We start from the raw sequence: 18,583 nt of genomic DNA, 5'->3' as shown, positions 1-18,583 counted from the left end.
TATACTTGTAAAATATTCATCATAAATTTTCAACTAAATAATATTATATTTTTAAATTATCTAACGGATATTTATTTTTTCTTCTTCTTTTTTTTTTTATTTTTTAAAATCAAATTCTATTACCTGGAAAATACAACGAAAATAACCGTGGAAGATTATTTTCTTTTTATGGGTAATCTCTCGCGATCTCGAGAAGGAAATTCAGTTAAATCGACTCGACTAATCGGGACTCCCCCTATCCCCCACTCTTTTCCACCCGTTAGCTCTTTCTCTCATACACAAATACACGCATACACGTACACACGAGTTTACGCATATAAACGTAAGCGATCGAATAGGACGAACGATTTGGCAGAATCACTTTTTACAAGAGGCGTTTCTCGATTAAACGAGAAGTAATCAAGTAAACGACGTTACAAGGGGCTCGTCGGTAATCGAGAAACTTCTCACGATTTTCGTGATAACTTCCCCCCCCCCTCTCCTACAGCCCCCCCCCCCCCTTAAACCCCTCTTTCTCACTCGAATAACCCTTGATAACCAGAAATTTCATGCATATGACGTATTAACGAGAATTCCATATAATTAAATGATATTAATATTGTATTTATATATATGTGCATACACACACATACTAATAAAATATAAAAATATTTATTTGTTCTTATAATTAGGTCTGAATAATGTGTTGATAATAAAAAAGAAAAATTATTAGTCGTTATTGAAATAAAAATTTTATTCTATGTGGGAATATATTGGAAGTAGTTTAAGGTAGAAATAGTCAGCCGTCAGCTAAAAGTTTCAAGTTGTATCACTTAAAGCAATATAAATTTAATAAAAATAAAATTAATAATATTAAAATTACAATTATACGAAAATTAGATGATCTATTAAATATTTAATAGATGTGTTTGATTATTTTAATAAAAAAAAAAAATAATAAACAAACTAATTACTTCAATCTACTTAAAATGAAAATTAAATTCTTTTTAATTTTAAAATTAAACTGTAAATAAAATTACATTAAAAAGAAAAATTAAATTATGACAAAATAGTCAATTTACAGCTTAAACTTGCAATTAGTTTTACAGAAACTCCCCTGATCGATTGTTGTTCAAATATTTTTTCTTTTTTTTTTACTCTGTTACATCCCCTACCTCATCCCCCTTTTTCTTTTACTCTTCTCGTTACGTGTACCAACCTGTAGAAATGAAAAATGCATTACTTTACTTTTACCTTCATCCCCCCTCCCCCGTTAGACGTACATGCATACTCAAACAACGTTTGTCTATTTTTACACTAACACTAGTGTAAGTATGCGACGGTTAAAAAAGTATCCGAAGAATTCTTTTCGCTTAACTCAAAATCGAGTTGTAATTTATTATTCCTTCTTTTCCTCCCTTTACACCCCGAATCTACCCACTGTTCTTTCTATTTCTCCTTCCCATTTCACCCTACAATTTCCCCTTCTCTTTACCCCCACCCCCCCGCCTAGACTTTGTTCGTGTCTGACAAAACTTCGACCATCTATCGAAAAGTACAAATGCAATTTGGTTTCTTTCGTGACGTTTTCTTGAAAAAAAAAAAAAAAAAAAAAAAAAAACAGGAACAAAAAAATAGGATTCTAATTCGAGCACAGTTATTTATCATTTTCATTTTTTTTTCTTACTCAATATGAATTTTTTATTTAACTATGTTCATACATTTATTCTTATTGATGAAATATTTATATTTTTGGATAAATTAGTTTTATAATGAATATAAATTTAATGTTAAAAATAATTCGTCGTATTTTGAATTTACGACAATATTATTATTCGTACATGATTGTTAATATTCGCAATTATATTTTATTATTTCATTTCTTTTCATTATTTAATTAATTCCTCATTCGTGATCTGATAAATGTTGCTTTTGCGTAATCGCAATAAAAAAAAAAAGAAAAAAAATTGAACGTATATTTTTTGTTTAATTAAAAATTACGAAACGCGTTTTGTCGCCGTACGTCGAACCTTTCTATACTTGGAGAATATTTTGCCTTCTTTTTTTTTTTTTTGTAAATAAATAAATTCAATATTTTCCGTGTTCTACATCAATACTTTCCAATATTGCAAATTGTTAGCTTCATAATTTATCTCTTTCGTTATTATATTAATCAATATAATAATTGTCAAATAAAAATAATATAAATAAAAGAAGAACGTAGTAAAAGATGGATAATTAAATAAACAAAAGAAGAACAAAACAAAAAAAGAGTAAAATAAACTGCTTGCTTGCAATAAATTCACGTTATTGATATAACATTTATCCATGTATGTATGTATGTATATATATATGTGTGTGTGTGTGTGTGTATATTAAAATATGTGCGCGTACATTTAATCAACGTGTTAATCTCTCAATTTAATTAAGTTGGTCACGTTACGATGTTTTCTGCCATACTTTGTTCAACTTGAATAAAGATAATGGACTGATTATCCGAGTTTAAACGAAAAGAAAAAAAAAAAAACAAAAAAAGAAAAAGAGGTATTATATTCATCCCCATTCCACTTTCCTTTTTTCTTTTCTCAAACCATACCACCCTAAGCCACCCCACCCACCCTTCCTTCACTCCTCTTTCTATTCTATTCTTTCTATTATCATTTCTTATTCTTTTATTCTCTCATTAACATTCTTAACGCAATATTTTTGGTTGACCTCTTTCATATTCTTCGTCTGACTACTTACTTCCACTACCATTACCCACTTCCTTTTTCCTATGACCCGTTTTTCCCTAGCTCATTTCTAGTTTCTTTTTAGAAAGGGGATTTTTCGTATCAAATTATCTTTATACTTTTTAAATCATTTTCATACTGTTCTACGTTGTATCGAACTGAAGAATGAATCTTTTCTTTTTTTTTTCTTTTTTTTTTTGTATTTTTCTATGAATAATAGGAGCATAAATTACATTTAAAATCAATAGACGCGTTTATATCTGGCAAGAGCATGGGAGAATACGAAACATAATTTAACTGTACCGATAATCTCGTAAATTTCTGGTTCAAACTATTTCGACGATGAGTAGCGGGGAGAAAGAGGAGGAGGAGATGGAGGAGGAGGAGGAGGAAAGGGATGGTCAAAGTTTCCAATTATCACGAACGATAATTACTAAAACGTTTCGAATATTCTTCTTCGATAATTGGTCGTATAAACGAATCGCAAATGTGCGTTTGAAAAATAATCTCAACCGTATTACTCCCATCTTTCGAAATTTAATAATAATAATAATAATAATAATAACAATAATAATTCCTAATTAAATGATTGATGATTTTCTCAGGTTAGATGAATAATTTGATTTATACAAAGTTAATCAGTATAATCAACACATATTTTAATTAATTAATTAAATCTATCACCATCCATCCCTTTCACCTCCTCCACCTCATCCTAGTCAGTGAACCTTCTCTATCATAAACTCACACCACCAATTCGTAATATGAATTTTCATTAAACAATAGTAAAGGATGAAAAAATAAAGTTGAAGAGAAAAGATAGACTTTTTGAATCGTTCTTATGAACAATAAAGTTTTTGTACAGTATAATTGTAAGTTTCCTTAAAGTTTCTTGTCGACGTTACAAGGTTCGTGTTAAACCTCCTGAATCGTCGAACCGTCTAATAGAATTACGGTAACGTTAGCACGAAAAGGGTTTTCCCCTTCTACCTCTCTCTCTCTCTCTCTCTTACTCTAACATGTTTCATGGTTTAGAATATCCTTGTAAGATGAAAATGAAAACAAGTGGTTTAGGTATTCAAATTGTTGCTATTTTAGATGAACAAAAATACAAGGGTTTTATTGTAAACAAAATAATAATTAAAAAACAAATTAAACAAGGATTGCTACGAGTAATATTTCGCAATTCTAATTTCTTTTTAATTCAACAAACCTTGACGCAACCATTTTATTACTAAACATCAGACAAGATTTTTTATTTCAAACTATTGCAATGGGGTTTGAAAAGTTTCGAAAATATGTTACCTAAAGAATATGATAAATATAATTGTAAAAATATTCATATATCGTGTTTGAAACATTTTCAAAGCATCAATTATTTCGTTAAAAGGTTTTTGTGATTCATATATAAAACACGATGGTTATTTTAAAAAGCTTTTTACAAACGATTCTCATGGATGTAATTCACGTTGTCGTACCTCAAAGGTTAATACCTCTCTTTTTAACGTTGCAACAACACCAGAAAATCCCAACAGAGCGCGTTTATTAACCACTAGATAATATCCCTAGATAAAAAGCGCCACCACCTAACCTACACGTTGATCCATATAGATTAGCGCGAAATTTAACATACATCAATGTGATCCAAAATTTGTTTAAGTATATTCTAATTAAATTGAATTATTATAATAATAAACGATAGCTGTTATATAAAATTGTACATTTTTGCATAATACTGTATAATAATCGATTATGCATATTAATTATATACACTTTCGTTTAACATATATTACAATTAATATAAATCCTTAATTAATATTTTATTATTATTCAATCTTAAAGCTAGTCATAAAACTATATTTTAATAATACTTTTTTTTTCTAGGATAATCGATTTAAATCGAAATAGAATAATTTGGTTAAAGAGAATTAGCATTAGATAGATAGAACACTAAAGAGAGAGAAAGTGAGAGAGAGAGAGAGAGAGAGAGAGTGTGAGAGAGAAATAGAGATAGATCGTGTAAACGTGCGTGGGCACGAAATTTGCAAGTAAATGGCAATTAATCAGTGTCCGTATGAATCAGGAGAACGCCGTTAATTTGTCATTTCGTGGCGTGACAATTTGCATGTGACTCTGTATTGGTTATACATATATATATATTTGTGTGTATGTATGAGTTTGTTGTTACACGCTAACGTAGCAAAGCCACGTATGGGAAAATAATATTTATATTTCTCAGCACAAGAATGGTAAGAGCATATATACATTCACTCACGTATGCATTATGTGTAATATACAGTACAAGTGAGTAAACGTGAGTAAATTTAAGTATTACGTATATAAATATATATATATGTGAGTATACGTTAATAAATGTGAACGTTTGTGAATGTAAGTGTGAGTGTGTATGACGTGTATTTTTGAAGCTTTCTATACGAACGTATAGACAAGTAATGAAACAAGCGTATATACCTGTATAAATTTACAACGGTTGGTAACTTAATACTTAGGAAGCATTATCCGACACCACGGAATTCCCTTTATTATGGTATAACGTAACTTTATTCAATGCCATAATAAAATTTTAAAACAATGTTACTTACCACTTGACGATGTTTCTAGTATTACATTTTAGTTTTTTTAGTTTCTTTTTTAGTTTTTTTTTTTTTTACAGAGAAATATCAGTATAGGTGGATAAATTAAACGATCATGTTTTCTGACTTATATTCTATGATGTCATAAAATTGTACAATTTTTTATTTTTTTATACGATTAAAACATGACATTTTTTCTGGTATTATATTTTATTTTATTATTATTTTTATTTTTTTATTTTAACAGAGAGATATCAGTAGAGGTTGATAAATTAAAGAATCGTATTTTTTTCAACTGTATTCTAGGACGTAATAAACTTTAACGTTTGACACAATTAAAATGTCACGGAGTAATTTAAAAATATACAATTTGATTTTTACGTAGAATAAAATACAAAGTTAAGATCCCACTTGATAATTATAATATCGTTTGATTTATCCTCGAGCTCGTTTAAACAAAAAAAAACCAAAACAAAAAACATGCCATTATCTTTAATACCTTGAGTAGGAGCATAGAAAAAAAAAAGGCAGAGAAATAAAAATAAAAAAAAGGTTAAATTATCCTTTAAACCTAGCTACCATCTCTGACGCAAGTAAACCACTCATTAACGTACCGTTAACATGATTATCCTTTACCTTTTATCCTTTGTGTTATTACGTATAGATATTATATACATATATATACATGTTTTATCCTTAGAACGGTTATCCCACATTTTGTTTTATTTTTACATTTTTTTACATTTTATTTTATCCTTTATCCCGAAAGAATTGCTGCTTTTTATAATAACGCGAAAAGCGAGGGGCAAAAATAAAGTTTTACCAGGTTGTTAGAGTTAACAAAAAAAAAAAAAAAAAAGAAAGAAAAAAAATACAAAATGTAATAGAAACAAAAAAAAAATGAGAACGATGAAGAGAAACCTGGTAAATGTATGTGTGTGTATGTGTGAGAGAAAGAACTGTCAAAGTGTTTCGCATACGAGGAAAGGTGCATTTTCGCTTTCGAACTGACGTGAAATAGTTGTCGATAAAGTTTCGAGGTATTTCGAAATTTTCTACCACTTTCGATAGTGAAAATGCACAATATGCGGTGAGAGCGTACAACCGAAATGGGAGTTGAAAAAAAAAGGGACAGAGAAAAAAAAAAGAAGACTAAAGTTCACAGGTAAAATCTTTTAAAACTTTACAAAGTATGACTGGATACTTTTTTTTCAAACTTGATATCTATCAATCATTATTAAAACGAACTGAAATATTTCAAATATATGTATGCATGAACATGAAACATAATTATCAAATTGAAACTGATGTCAGATTATTTTTCTAACTAACTGTACCCATGTATAATTACCTTTAAAAATAATTTAACTTTAAAAATACGTACCACATGTTCAAAAAAATATTACAAACGTATCAATCACGTTAGACAGTTTTATAAAATTTACGAAACACGTAATACTACTAAAAAAAAAAAAAAAAAAAAAATACAAATGCAACAAAAAGAGGATTTAAAGTATTTGAATACAGTGAACATTTGAAATACCTTTACCAATATGAGTGAGAACCTAGGAGATAATCATATTTTATTTTATTTTTTTCCTACAAAGCCCATTTAAATCGAAATTGGGTTCTCACTAGGAATACAAATTAATTAAAGGTTAGGTCTTTTCTATTCGAATTAGCAAACTTGAATAATTCATCTGAGGATGTCTGTCAATTCGAAACACAGAAAGAGAAAGCACGTTGTTTATGTATTTGTGTGTGTGTGTGTGTGTATATATACAATAGAATACAAAGACATGGAAACAGATAGACAGACAGACAGACAGACAGACAAACAGACAGAGAATCAGATAGAAGGAGAAACTGCAATAGTCGTCGTAGACCTGTGTGTTTGATCCTGAGCATGTAATTTGGCTTACTTGGCGCTAATGAAGGAACTCCGTACACATTTGCTTGCATATGCACACATACTAAACGAATACTAACTCGTATATATGTGTGTATGTATATATTATCAATCTGTGCATACACATATACCAGTTAATTTCGTTGTTGTATTTCGAATAATAAGAGAGTAAAACGTAGTAACTCTGCAAATGAACTACTACACAAGAATACTTTTGTAAGAAAACTGCAGACAAGCTAAGAAACATAAGACGAGAGAGAGAGAGAGAGAGAGAAGTAGAGAGAAAGATTATGGGTGTGGGAATCAGAAATGGGGGAAAGAAAATCGATTGACAGTTCATGGAATGAAGATTGTTCAGTTAATTAGCTTTATGTACAAACCATCGTAGAATTGTTGATACAACTGAAGAATAACTCTTTCTATGTATGCGTTTATATACCATAAAAGAGAGAACAGAGAAAGGAGAAAAAAAAGAAGTCAATGAGAGAAAAAGAGATAGAGAAGGAAAGCAAATTATTGTCATATTCGGGTCGATAATTGAACATAGGCAAGCTCTAATGAACTGAATCTGGCTCGTCGAGTTTTCACGTTGGTTGCTTACAAACCAAAGCAATTACGATACGATGAGAGAAATATAGACAGAAACGTGTACAGTAGAGAAGTGTATCGAAGAGTAGGAGGAGAAGAGAGAGGATTTGGGGGCTGGGTTGTTATGGGTGGGATTTGGATAGGAGAGGTTTTGGTAGATGGTAGACACATTGAGCGTAATGTAACGTCGCGTTAGCCAATCTGTAGTATAACTAGTATTATGTTTACACCAGAAATTAACGTCTGACTCTAGTATAGGTAAACAACTATAGTGTTCTAGCAATGTGAAGGAATTGGACGACTATAGCCGGCGGCAAGCAAAGGGGGTTTAGCAATACGAAGGAAACGAATGTGGCAAGCAAGTTCGTTTAACCACTTTGTGAAAAGAGAAATATGGTGGAAATGAAATGGAATAATATTGGGATTATTTCCTTCTAATTTCCAATTAATGCAACATGAAATCATTCTAATGTTATGATATTTGGATTAAGGTTTACATTTATTGCTATTAACTTTTATATTGGATATTACTGTATATTCTAATCGATTGGTATTCATTGTTACAGGTTTGTATGTCTTGTCTGTATGTGTATATGTGTTTGTGTTATTCAGAATTTTGATTAGGAAAATGTAATTTGATATTATTTGATAATTAATATGAAACGAAATTTGAATTGAAACATATTGTGTTTGTGTGTGTGTGTGTGTGTGTGTTTAGTTAGATTTTGAGGGTTTGTAGTTTTGCAATTTATTGATATTTTATTTTATCGGATTAATTGTAGATTATTGTTCAATTTGCGATTATGGGATGGAGAGTTTTGTAGAAACAAAAATATATTTATAATAAAACATCATCCTAATGTAACCCTAACAGAACGTGTAGTAAGAATAAACATTTGTTACTTGATATTTAGCTAGGTCAGGTTGATATTTGATCTAATCATCTATTTCATTGATTATAAAGTTTTTATTTAATTATATTTTTATGGACAAGTTTATAATTAAAAACACTTATTTATTTTATTTATACAAGCAAGGGGTTTGTGATATTTTAAGATTCATATTTGATGTCTCTCGTGGTTTCGTTATTCTCTCTTTCTCTCTTTCACGGAATATATGTAACTTTCATCGAGGAAGCACTTCATCCTATACATATATATATATATATATATATATATATATATATATATATCACATTTTCCAACGTTTAATTCCATTTTCTCGTACGTAGTAGCTTCTAGTATGGTGCTGAGGTACGTGTGTTCGAGCCATGTTACGTTTCAAGTAACATAAAATCGTGTCGCTAACTCTTCCCGCTTAGTTGGAAGCACGCTCTGAGCTTAAACGAGACGCCATTCTACAGAATCCTTTCAGTTCTTGGTCAGCAGCTTATATCATAAAAATAAAAAACAAAAAAAATGAAATGAAATGAAAAAAAGAAACAGAAATAGTCTCGAAGAATGATGAGGAGTGTGAGGAGAGAAACAAAAAAATTCTTAGTCGTGAAAATCGTATAAAGGATAAAATATAAAAAATATATGTATGTATATGTATCCTTTATATCCTTCTAATCCAATAATAAATATGTTGAGAATATCAAGGTATTTTTTAACCCTTTCGTAATAAAATAATGAGTCAGAATAGTGGTTCAATTGTTCTCGATATTATTTTAGTATAGTTGAGTGTAATTACTATTATTAGTAGTAATTATTGTTAATGTTATTATTATTATTTAAGCATTTATTATTATATTTAAATATTTATTAGATTAATAATTAAATAAATTATAAATTAAAATTAAAATTATATAAATATATATATATTTAAAAATTTAAACATATATATATGTAGTATATTATAATATAATTTTAAATTAGTATAATTAAATTAATTAATTAAATTATTAAATTATAAAAATAAATAACTATCTATACAATTATCTATTTTTTACTATTTATATTTGATCTACTTTTATTTTCTTAAACGAAGCTTCAAAATAATATCGAATATACAATACTTTTTACAGGATTACAATTTCGATGTGTAAAGAAGAAGTTTTGAAAAAAAGGATCAAAATATCGATATCGATTTGGCTGACCAGTTTTCAAACATACTCTCTCTCTCTCTCTCTCTCTCTCTCTCTCTCTCTTTTCCTCTTTCACACACCCCTAACTTTTCTCTACTAACGTTGCAATATTCGCAAACATTTCCTTACCTACCTACCTACCGGTAAATATTAGTTTCACAGCTGTATCCAATGCTTTTTTCGTTTTATATTCGCTCACCCTTTTTTTTCTTCCTTTCCTTTCCTTTCCTTACCTTCCCCTCCTCACCCTTTCTTATCTATCTATCTATCTATTTATCTGTCTACTTTTTTTTCCTTCTTCTTATCTCTATCATGTTTCTTCTTATCTTTTCCTTCATATTATTTTTTTTCCTTCCCTTTCCAACACTTTCGATTTCACGTACTTCGTATCGTAAACGTGTCGACGTTCACATTTCATTTTTTTTTTCTTCTATTTTTTTTTTATTTTTTCTTTCATATTATACGAACATTTCAAAAACACGTACTGCACGGGTGGTAACATAAACGTAACAAAACGTTGACTCGTGATCAAATTCAACTACCCTTCATTCCTTTTTTATTCTCTTTCCCCTCTTTCATTCTTTTTCAACCCCTTTTATTTATATACTTCATATCCTAGTAATATTTATTATAACTAGAAATAGTTCACAGTTCATATTACTATACGTAACGAGTATAATCATTCAACTTGTACTACGGGAAATAAATATTTTACTGTGACAAAATTTAAAAATTAAACAAAAAATGATATATACATGTATCAATAAAACAAAACAAAAAAAAATATTAAAAATACGAAAAAAAGCAAACAAATAAAAAAAAAAAATAAACAATATGAACGATAACTCTTTGAATTTAATTCCCGTTGAACGCGTGCGCGCAATCGCCTAGATGATAACGCGATACTGCTAACGGTAAATTTTAGCGCAAATATCGCATTTCGATATTGCTCGAACCACCCTCCCCTTCCCCTTCCCTTTCCACCCCTCCTATTCTCGTTTTCATCCTCTACCTTTTCCTGCATTTACCTCCCTACTCTTTCTACTCTTCCATATCATGGAAAACTCGTACCAAACCGAGTGCAACGTACTCCGAAGAAATATTAATTTTGATCTGCTGATATATACATATACATATACATATACATATACATATATATATGCATATATAGATACACATATTTTTATCGATATGCGAGTTACGCGCTTATATTCGTTTCCATTTCGCGTATTATGCGTGCATATGTTGCTAACGTATATTAAAAAAATATATATATATATACATATATCTATAAAAACGAACATTTATTAATCCACATTAATTATTACTATTATTATTATTATTATTACTTCGTGTAGAAATTCTCTAATCATTTTCTAAAAATCTAATTAATTAAATCCATCCTAATTTATTATTATAAATATTATTATTTTATTGTAAGATTCTTTAAATCATTTTCAAAAAAATCAAACAAATTATATCATCAAAAGATTATTATATTTTTTTTTCTATAATAATTAATAAAACATTCCTATATATTTATAATCTAAAAATGATTATTAAATGAGCCGTTTAATTTAAAAGTGGCTTAATTTAATTCGTTATTAGAAAACGCATATTATTCATTTAATAATTGTCACTATTTTAACACTATGACGTGCGATTACTCCACGTTGGTGCCATGCGAAAACTATCAGATAAAATTGTCACTATTTTAATAGGAACTATAAATTGAATACCTTTAGATACACTTAAACAGTATAACTCGTTAATATCTTGTATAATAAACATATATTTTTAATTTGCAATGAAACCCTTCAAAATCAAACCCTTCAATATCTCGATTTGAACATAAATAGTGTTAGGCCATTTTCAAAATAAACGGCTCAAATAATCATTGAATGTTTAAGTATTCACATTTCTATTAAATAATCAAAATCAGCCTATTGTTTTCAATTTACCATTAACTATTTCCAAAGAACAATCAAAAAATACTGTGCATCATTTATAATATAAAATATTAAGTATGAAATATGAAGTATGAAGATTAGGTATGAAGTATAAAGTATGAAGATATAAAGTATAAGGTAAAGGATAGAATATAAGGTATGAGGTATGGGGTTATAGGGTATGGGTTAGGATAGGGACATGATTCCACCCGGTTATGGGAAGTGGGATAAGAATCATGGCTCGCGTAAGGGCAGGGTCGCATCCCTGAAGTAGACCAATCTTTGCTGGGTTCGCAGAGAGTGTGTGTCTACCCGCTACCCTAAAACCATAACGCAATCATAAACGAAATCTTATGGTTCTCTTTGATTTTCCATTTCCAATTTGAATTCCATTGAAATGATTACCATTTTCTAAACCTTTTCTCTTTTCATCGTCAATTGCAACTTTCCAACCATTTGTTATTTTTATACATTCTCAAATAATTCAAATTATTTTTAATCTTTAAGAAAAATTGTTAAACACACAACTGGGAATAATTTACCATACCTCACGTGCGTATACTGAAAAGTGGGGAAGGGGGGGGGGGAACAATTCAATTCCCATTGGTCGTACGGAATGGTTTTGGAAGAAGTGTACAAAGGAAAAAGCAAAAGAAAAAAAAAAGGTAAATCGAGAAAGAAAAAGATGGTGGTGGATAAGGATAAACGTAGAAAAGGAAAAGTAGAAAGGGGAGGAGGAAGGGGTAAGTAAGGAATGCTCGGGGTGCAAAAACGAGCGAGTAAATATCTTGCAGTGCCGGTAAACGGGAATTGAATAAACATTTTTCAGCAAATAGACCCGACAATGCTACGAATTTAAAAGTCGCTGAGACGAGCACAGGTGGTTTTCTTCTCCCTTTATCCACCCCTTGTCCCCACTCAATTCACCATGGTTTCTTGGTACTGGTGATAATGTTGGTGGTAGTGGTGGTAGGTAAAAGTAGTGGGGTAAAAGCTACCGACGGAAAAATTGCATTTCAGCTAGGTGAACTACCCTCCCCTTCCAACCCTTCCTCCTCTTCACTTTTACCACCCCCCTTATCTTCTTCTATCCTAGCATATACTTCTTTCTTTCTTTCTTTCGTTTCTTTCTTTCTTTCATTTTCTTTTTTCTTTTTCTTACCGATTTTGCAGTCATCTCTTCTATGCTCCCCTCTACCCCACTTTTCAACCCCCAAGACCCATTCCTCGATTCTTTTTCATACTCCTCCTATCATAAAGCTTCTTCCTATTCCCTTATTCCAATCCCACTACTCCGCACTACTGCCACCCAACCTTCTTGTGCGTCCCTTTTCTTTTTTCTTTTCTTTTTCTTATTCTTTTTCTTTTCTTATCGTCATCCTCGTCGTAGTCGTCGTCGATGTAACCGACTTTTCCGGTTTACCGGTTATCTCCCGATTCTTGCTGAGAATTGGTTATAAATGCTAATGTACGAACCTTCTCGTTCGTAACTTTTGCCAAGAGGTAGAAGATTTCTTTCCTAGCTTGTGGCTTGGTGAGCACAATCTTCGGTAAAGAAGATTTTCATGATGAAATACGCGTTCACCGAGTTCTGCGTGAAACGCAAATTTTTTTTTTTATAATATTTCCGACTTTCTTTTTTGCTTTTCTTTTTTTATTTTATAATATTATGAAAAATGCGTAAACGTAGGAGTAAGATAAAAAAAGTAAAAAGAAACTATTACTAACTTATTAAAACACATTAGTTTATTATACAACTTTAACACCTCTTAAGTACTACGCATCACTATAGTGGCTTTCGCGGTGCAATCTTTCAGTAATACGTGACACTATAGTGGCTTCCGTGAATGCCATCTTTTGGTACGATACGCCACTATAGCCACTCATCGACAAATGTATAAAAATTGTTTTTCATTTTTATAAAATATTCTAACACATTTTTACATTTATTATAATGTACAAACATTAGAACAATTTTAAAATACATTGAAATATTCTAAATAAAATAAAACAGTTCTCAAAAAAAAAAAAAATACTTCAAAATAAAATCAATTCAATTGAGAATCATTTTGACTCGAGTATAAAAATAAAACATAGAATAGAATAAATGGATTAAATCGTAGACAAAAAAAAACTAGAAAGATATTGGATAATACGTTTAGAACATTTACAGTGTACCACTTTGAAACTCAGCCCCACATTACACATGGGTATTTGTAGATATATAACAGTAGTAGTATTATAGTACATATGTACATAAACTAATCCAAACACATACACATACACATACCTAGATTCGATTTATGATCGAGGAGAATACTACCAGGGGTAGTTTGTCCTAGCCATTGGAAAGTGTTTCTTTTCAGGAAAGCCTCGGAATACGCGTCGAACGATCCTAGAGAATAACGATCTAGAGAATACCGATCTAGAATAGTTATCGATCACGCTAGGCGATAAATTAACAAAGAGTTAGTACCCAATCTAAACCCATTTCTCTTCCTATGTCTGCGTAAAACTCGTTCCCTACGTTATATTCCCATAAAGAAAAAAAGAACAAATACAAAGTACGAACATACACATAAAAAAAAAAAACAAATATTTAACCAGTTAAATGTAGCGCCCTAGTTTTTTGTCAACAGAATCGAGCCGCGTGGTTCGATAGTAGTTCTTTGATTGGCCGCTAGAGTATTCACGTTTCTCATAAGAAAAATTGTATCATAGTCTCTACATTAGACCCTAACATTAAAAAAATTAATTTTTGATATATACGGTAGCAATATTATAATAAATTACTACAATTATAATAAACATTTATATATAATTAAATTTATAATTATAATAAACATTTTTATAATTATAAAAATTACTACAATTATCTTTGTCCTGATATTCGGAATTTATCTCATTTTCTCGAAGCTTGGTTTTAAGATTTCACTTCTAACATGTGTGATTTGCACACATTACATTTGTTTTATATTTTTTTTTGTTCCTCTGTCCAGTGATGGTCTTGTAACCATGTGAGGTTATAAATCTTTTAGAAGACAACTAGACGTTTTTTTTTTTTTTTAGAGTACCGTAAGTGTGTTTTCTCTCATCAACGTGAGAATGAAAAAGAAGAGAAACGATTTTATCTTGTAACCTTTAAACAATGATTTTTCTTTTTCTGCTTGTCACTTTCGTAGATTTAATTCATTAAATATTCGAACTGTTACATTGATGTAATTTCTATTTAATTGATGCTATTTGTTTTATACAAAAAGAAAAAAGTAATTAAATGGTTGGTGGTTGGTTGTACTTGTTAAACGTTTGTTTGTGTTTTATTATTTTGGTTTTCTTCTTTTTTTCTCAAATAAGAAACAAGAGAAAAAGAAAGAGAAAGAAAGTAAGAGACTGATGTTTCCTATAATACTTTCTATGCCTTAAGCAAGACACTTGAATTCCTTTGGTACTAGGGACACGACAAGGACGTTGAATTATCGAGGAAGGTCCTTTGGGAAATCGTTCGAAAGAACTTTTACAAGCTTTTTCTCTTTTATCCTTTGCTTTCCTTTCTTTCCTATCCTTTCTTTCTTTCTTTCTTATTTTTTTTTGTCCTGTGTGTTCAGTTGGAATCACCTGAATTCTTTGCATCCTAGACCCATAATCGATAATCATTCGTCGATTTGTTCGAACGAATAAACGAAGTAAATAAAAAAGAAAATTATTCAATGGAAAAATATTCTAACCTAAAAATACGATGATGATCGTTGACCAAATTGATATCAATAAATAATCAACAATTTTTATATTATTTTTTACTAATATTTGTGTATTATTTTACGCTAATAATAATTTTATAAATTGTTTTTTTAATTTTTTACCTGTTTTCAATCAAAATCACCTGAATTCATTGCATCCTAAACCCATAATCGATTTGTTCGAAGGAACAAACGAAACAATTTTCAAACGATCAACTTTTACCATTTTGCAATAAAATAATACGAATATATAATTTATGAAAAAAAAAATTATAATAATAATAATAATAAAATCATATTATATATACAGTAATTGTATCTTTAAAAATTGTATAAACAAAAAAGTAAAAAAAAATAACTAATGACGTAAAGGGATAATAAAAAAAAATATCATCCTGAAAGATTTTTGTTCTCCCTTTTTCTCCCCTCACCTCCCCCCATACATAAATTCATGGATAAGATGGGAATGGTATAACCCCTTTGAATCTTTAACTTCTTTTTTTGAAAAGCTAGAAGTGATTCAATGCTACGGACTTGTCAGAAACGTTAAAAGAGATTTGAATCCGACGCCTTTCACAAAAGATTTCGTCCTTTGTTGTCCAGCCGAGCATGGATTTTGTGTAAATGACGTCAACGAAAAGGTCCAAAACTTGCCGATCGTTATCAAACATTTTTCACTATTTTCTTATGATACTTATCTTTCAACTTTTCCTTTATCAATCTTACGACTTTCATTAGAATTTTATTTTTACATCACACAATGACACAAATATATTTTTTAATCAATTATATTAACACATTTATTGTAAGGGGTGGTTTTATTTGGTTCTATCTAATTTATTACAAGATATATTGTGTAATACAATAAATACATGAAATGTTAGGTTATGTATAAGACACACGTTGATTTAATATATCTCAATTATTTGATAATTAAATAATGAACGTTTTAAAATAAATAAATGTTACGAATAATTCGTAATATAATTAAAATGAATAATATGAATATTAAAAAATGAAATGTAAATGGTGTCAGTGGTTTTGACACTATATCAAAAATCAAACTTTATTTCAACATGAAAATATATTTTATCATAAATTAAATTAACATTTATCTTCTATCCATTTATTTTATCAAATTTATTACAAACCACAATAATTATATGAAACGTTTATTAATTGATTTCATATTTCAATGAATTAATAATTAAAGAATAAATATTAGTAAAAAAAAATCTCTTTAAGGAATATTTATATTAAAATGAATAATGATGAATATTTAAAAATAAAATTGAGTAGTAACAGAGTGGTGTCAGTGTTTCGGACAGTATTCCAAGAGTCAAACTTTATTTCCACCATTGTTGGGAATGAAAGTACACAATAATGGTAGAGAACGAGCATGATGGTATGGGGTTAGGAAAGTATAGTAGTTGGTAGCAAAAGGGACGTGACGGAATTTCAGTATATCACTTTACGCGTGAGTCCGACCTTTTCGTACTTCCTTTACATCCGACCAGTACCATAAACGTTAATGCAAAAGGGGGTGAGACGAATTTTACTCTTACTATTCCCCCTTCTTCTCTATTCTCATCCACTTCTCATTATCTCACACACAGCTGTGATATTAACACAGTAACATATAATATATTATATTGCAATTGATAGACATAAAAAAAGAAGAAACATTGAAGTTTTATTCTAAGTATCCAATTGTTATCATACCTAACCTCAAAACTTTTCTAGTTAATTTATTTTTTTATGAAACTCTGATACAACCCTGACAAAATGTACAACTCAAATTTTTATTCCAAGTCTTTTGCAATATTTTAGTCATTTATTTTATTAATTATTATTAATGTCTTAGTTTGATTTATTTACTTTTATGATTTGTTTATTTCTACAATTTGTTTCTGAACTTCAAATGTTTCATATTTCTCTCTCTTTTTCTATTTTATTTTATTTTTATTTTTTTTTTTTTTAAGAAACCCTGATGCAATCTTGACAAAATGGACATCTTAAATTTCTATGATACATCCTTAATATTTTATTTATTTATATTTGAATCTCAAATATTATTAATTAAAAATAAAATCTTTTACTCAACTATCATAACAGTTTTAATCTTTAATATATCATTTTGTTGAAACAATTTGATTCAATATATTAATATTTTTCTTCAAATATATGTACAATATATTTTAATAATATTTAATACAATCTGTGTATTTTGGTACTTTGAAATTAATTGAAAAGTTTTGTCCAAATTACTGTTGGAAAAGATTTTTACAGTATATTTTTTTCTTTTTTCTTTTTTTTGGTATTTCTTTTTGTCACAAAGATACAGAAACAAGACGAGAATGTAAAAGATGAATGAAGATAAATGTATGGTAAAAGAGAAAGAAATAGAATGAGAAATTTACATTCGTAAGTACCTGCGATGAACGAAAGAACGCGTTATTTCTTATTCATTCCAAGCCCTTGACAACTTGACGATAACTCGTTCTTTGATTAAAGACCCCACCCCTTCCCCCACCAACCTTTTTTTCTGTTTTTCTTCTTGTCCCGTTGTTCTTCTTCTTCTTCTTCTTCTTCATCGATTCACAACCCTTCTCCTTTACCACCCACTTTTCCACCTACTTCACCATTCCCTTCTTCTTCTTCTTCTTCTTCCTCTCTTCTTAGCTCTTCCATTTCCATTTGCGTATTTTAAAAGCGTTACTGTATTTTCAAGTAGTCCAGCGTAGATAACTTTACTTTCGTTAATAAAAAAAAAAAAAAATGAAAAAAATATTTTAAAAAAAGGGGGGGACGATAAAAAAATCCTACGAATTTTTCAACTCGTTTTCTTATGCAAGAACGTTCATATAATATTTTTTTTCTTACTTCTTTTGTTTTTTTAACTACTTTTTAAACTTTCTGTTATCTAATCTTTCTTTTTTTTTTTTTAACTTAAAAAAAAATAAAAGAGAAAGAGAGAAAGAGATGGGTGGGAATGAAAAATATTTTATT

At 29.3% G+C, this 18,583-nt stretch overlaps 1 protein-coding gene across 9 annotated transcripts in view; it reads left to right on the top strand.

Moving 5' to 3' along the window:
* Positions 1-18,583, top strand: part of LOC107066761 (TWiK family of potassium channels protein 18) — a 269,165-nt gene that overhangs the window by 176,749 nt on the left and 73,833 nt on the right. The window lies entirely within an intron of this gene.

The sequence above is a fragment of the Polistes dominula genome, unplaced genomic scaffold, assembly GCF_049000335.1.
Source record: "Polistes dominula isolate Pdom_NZ unplaced genomic scaffold, Pdom_raw_medaka contig_78, whole genome shotgun sequence".
NCBI lineage: Eukaryota > Metazoa > Arthropoda > Insecta > Hymenoptera > Vespidae > Polistes > Polistes dominula.
This window is presented reverse-complemented; position numbering and strand designations above follow the sequence as displayed.